Source organism: Pezoporus flaviventris, unplaced genomic scaffold (genome assembly GCF_033815535.1).
Source record: "Pezoporus flaviventris isolate CSIRO_AGI_PZ_B2104156 unplaced genomic scaffold, CSIRO_AGI_Pfla_v1 ptg000047l, whole genome shotgun sequence".
NCBI lineage: Eukaryota > Metazoa > Chordata > Aves > Psittaciformes > Psittacidae > Pezoporus > Pezoporus flaviventris.
In genome coordinates this window covers 9844483-9848680 of record NW_026892595.1, presented here as the reverse complement: position 1 = coordinate 9848680, position 4198 = coordinate 9844483, and the positions used below count along the sequence as shown (strand labels likewise).

The window sequence follows — 4198 nt, the reverse complement described above, 5'->3', positions numbered from 1 at the left end:
AAAGACTGACAGACCTTTAGAGACAAAGAGGAGCGAGCTGGTGTGCAGCGGAAGAAGGCTACAACCAGAAGCAGAACTTCAGTCTTCTAGACCCAGAAGTCTGCTTCTTTAGTCTTCTTTCTCCAGGTGTTGCTAAGAATTAGTAGTAGGAGAAGTATGAGGCATCAGGCTGTGTGTGACACAAGTCCCGAGGGTGGGAGCGAGGTGGGGGTTATTACAGCATCTTGGCACCATGCAAGGCTTGTGCGGGAGCCTGCAGAGTTAGGGAGAGCAAACCCGGGGTTGCTGAGGTAACTCTCAATTGAATGCACGGAGAAAAGCAGATCAGCAAGCTCTGGCATTGCCACAGAAATCTGGGCCAGGAACTAAGATGAGGCCCAGTGTATATTTTATGCTATTGTTATGGCCAGAAGGGCTCAAATGATGAAGGACAGTCCTCTAAAGCCAGTAGTTCTCACTTTAAGGCTACCTTACTGTGCCATAAAATGTCACTGGAGCAAGAGAAAACAACTTCCTAGTTGCTGAAATAATTCAGCATTTAAAAGGGGGCACTGCGATGCACTATCAACACCCACAAGATGTATTAGAAGAAATGGGGCGAGTGGACCTGCTGTGGAAAGCATGAGAAGAACAAAAAGACATTTAAGTTGGATGAGCGATCTGGGTGCCACGTTTGAAATATACTGGTTGGAAGTAAGGAAAGGGAGCATCCTAGTTAAAACCAGACATGTGAGGGCTCCCTTAACAGCAATTTCTAAGGTCAATAAAGTAGAGCTAATGAAGTACACTCAGTGGGCAATCAAGCAGGAATCCTGTGACTGACTTAAAATGTTGATCACAGAAGCTCTGGAAAATAACTGAGAATATCAAAAATAGAAAAATACCTTTTAGCTGAGACAAACCTCCTGATTTTTATTCTTAGCTGTTTTTTCATGTCCACATTTCTCCTAACAACTATTATTATAGGAATATTATACCTAAATAAGAACTAATTTTTGTCTTTCAGAAAGCCATTAATGCAGACGGTGACACATGAATGCTTGATTGCATAGTTTAACTTTTAAAGCCATGTTGGTTTGATGACTTTGGGTTGAATTAGCTCAGCAGAGTGATGGCAGCTTCCCAGGCTTTTTCACCTTAGATGAACCTATAGACAAAAGATCAAATCATAAATGCTTGTTTTCCTGGAATGACTAATTGGGAGACTTTTGGAAACACGCTGGCAAAGGGCTTTGCAAAGTGTGTCAGGGCAGGGGATAACATAAAGAAAGCCAAAATGTCTCCAAACCCTAAGTTCTTAAATAATTGTTTGTAAGTTTGCAGCTCTTTATGTGTTAGCTACTGGATAAATACAGTCCTGTCTACTGGGGCACTACATTTCCCTATATATCAAAACCATCTGAAAGAGTGAAAGCAGCAGCTCTTTTCAGCAGCAGCAGAGGACATTAGCCAGGCCTTGTTGCCTTAGTGTTTCACGTATCTTGGTACTATAATTTTGATTAAACCTAAACATGGAAATCACCTACTTCCTTGGTTTTCAAAATAACTTCCAACCCACTCAGTTATTTCAGCTGGAGCCATGGGCTGGCAACAAGGGAATGGTAAGTCAGGAGTGGTATTTTTGGACTGTTAAATACATGTTTATAAAGCAGTCTGAGGGCAAGAGCAAGAGATTGCAGAGGGTGAGAAAAACTGGTTCTGGAAAGAAGGTGAATGAAGGTGGCACTGGCAGTCAGGGAGGGCAGCTAAACCCTCAGGAGAAGGGCAAGGATGTTTAAAGAAGTTAACTCATGGCAGTTTTATTTAGAGCTTGTTCTCGGTGAAGAGCTGACTCCTACATCTTTACAGCTTTAAGCTGTGATCCCATCTGCTCTAACACTGAGGGTTGAGCTTGGAAAATACCAGGAAACCTTGGCAGGGTGCTGGAGCTGACACTGGTAGCTGCATCGCCATCTCTCCTCTGCCATGACAGCCTCTGAGTCCTGAGGGAGCACTGTGCTTCTGGCATGGCATTTGAGCTGCTGTGTAAGCCAGAAGCTACCAAGAGTCATTCTCCCAACCCAACCCTTCCAAAAATGGCAAGGTAAAACCCCATCCTGATTCAACCTAAGTCTGTTACCCCGTAGGCTTGGCTGATACCTAGTACTTGGTGGCCACTCCTGCAGTATATAACTTAAAATAATCTTACACAGTTTAGTGCTTCGGCTGGGGAAGGGTTTCCCTTAGCAAATTAAAGTGGAAGAAGGAGGGGTTCTCCCTGCTCTGTCAGGATAATGGCTGTTATGACATGGATGGAACTATGGCTTTAGGCAGGCTGGGTTTGGCCTTCAGGAACCTCCAGGAAGAAATCTCTGGCATTTATGAGCAGGTGAAATACAGAGCAGAGAAAAGCAGCTGTGCTCCATGCTGATTGTTATGATTCATAAACAAGACTTTATATTCTACTCTTTTTTTTTCTTACTAGAAATGGGACTTTTAAGGTTTTAGTATGACCTTTGGAATGTCTGCTTAATGGTGACTGAGAACAGTGATGACACATCTTTCGCTCCTCGGTGTCCTGGTTTTGGCTGGGATAGTTAATTTTCTTCCTAGTAGCTGGTACAGGTTTTGATTTAGGGTGAGAATAATGCTGACACTCAGGTAATGAAGATTTACCTCAAGAGCTGTGACTCCCATAGGACACTGGTAAATGAACATTTGGTGAGCTTACCATGAGCTGCACGACTGCATTTCGGTACTATTTAGGAATGTATTAAATGTTGTACCAATAACTTAAATTTTCTTAGGTAACAATAGTATAAGGAATCATGTTTTCTTTTTCTATACTAAAGGAGGCTAAAGGACTATTTGGTATAACAGTCACACTGAAAATGATGTGATTTTCATGCATACAACTATACAAACTAAAAACTGGCTCCAATCTTGCTAAGACTTGGTGGGGGCTTAAATCGGGGCTTGTGAGCAGTTGTGTTCAGTTGGTCTGTATTTCTCCATAGAAAAGGGGCCCATATGGACACTATAGCATTAGCTTGTTATTCAAATACAGAGAACATGAGCTCCCTTTATATGCACAGCTTTATATGCAGTTTTCACAACCTATTTTGACTTAACAAAATGCTGTTGCCCTGCATATAATATTTTACATGTCTCAGAGGCTGCTGAAGTTGAGACTGTCTACACACAGTTTGAGGGACAGAAAATAACTGCAGTAAATCTGTACCTGGCCAAAGATTTCAGATTAGCCTGGGGCAGTGCCATGATGTGCCTTGACTTCCTTCTTCCCTTCTGCACAGGAAATATGTTTTTATACTTGACTCTTTTTCTAAATGAATGGAACACAATCAGGAAAACACTCTCTAGCTTTGGGCGCCAGCTTGTGACCCATGTGGGGAAAATACCAAATATTTTGAGGCATATTTTGGCTAAGCTGCCACAAGATATGGCTGAAGCCTGACGGAATCAACTGTGTGCCAGACCTAATCTGGATAAACCCTCCTGTGTGCTTTTCTGAGTACTGGAGCTAGAAATACTGCAGCAAAGCAGTTTGCTGTGCTGATTTGTGTCTCAGTGGCGGATTCTTCCTCTAGCCACAGCTGCTGCCTAAGCTCCAGGAGCAAAAGAATCCATGCTGACTGATGGTGGTGGCACATGAAGTCCTGTCTCCATTCCTCACAAGCAGGTTAGCTTCTGCACTCTGATACTTTTGGACACAAACCAGGGGTTTTTTTTGTCTTTAAATTAAGTATTTGCTGCTTTTCTTAAAATCCCCCATGAAAGACCAGTAACTACCACCCAGTCGACTGTCTTGTCAGTTCATGGGTTTGTTTTCTCTAAGGGGGGGGGGGGGGGGTGTGTGTGAACTCACCGGTGTTTGTGCTGGTTCTCCAAGTCATCCTTCACCTCGCTCCCAGCACCTCCTGAGCTTGGAAAATGGTTTCTGCCCAACACAGACTAAGAGGAATGGAAATAAAGATCTAAGGAATGGAAATAAAAATCTAAGGAATGGAAATAAAGATCTAAGGAAAAGAGTAAAGCCTGAGATGGGAAGACCTAAAAACCTCAGAAAATAAGATGGAGAGGCTGTTTGTTAGAAACAACACTGAGATCTGTTCAGATGAAGTAACATAGGCATCCGATGTGGCTGATTAAATTCAAGACACAGAGGGATTCAGACTGACCTAAGAGCTGAGACTGCCTC

General features: G+C 42.9%; 1 long non-coding RNA gene across 1 annotated transcript; it reads right to left on the bottom strand.

Moving 5' to 3' along the window:
• Positions 1–285: 285 nt before the first annotated feature.
• LOC133276821 (uncharacterized) lies at positions 286–3965 on the bottom strand. The gene is made up of 3 exons (XR_009746018.1): positions 3866–3965; positions 3221–3322; positions 286–1147 (listed from the first exon to the last, which is right to left on the bottom strand). It is a non-coding gene; the product is annotated as an uncharacterized LOC133276821 (long non-coding RNA).
• Between the last annotated feature and the right edge of the window lie 233 nt (positions 3966–4198).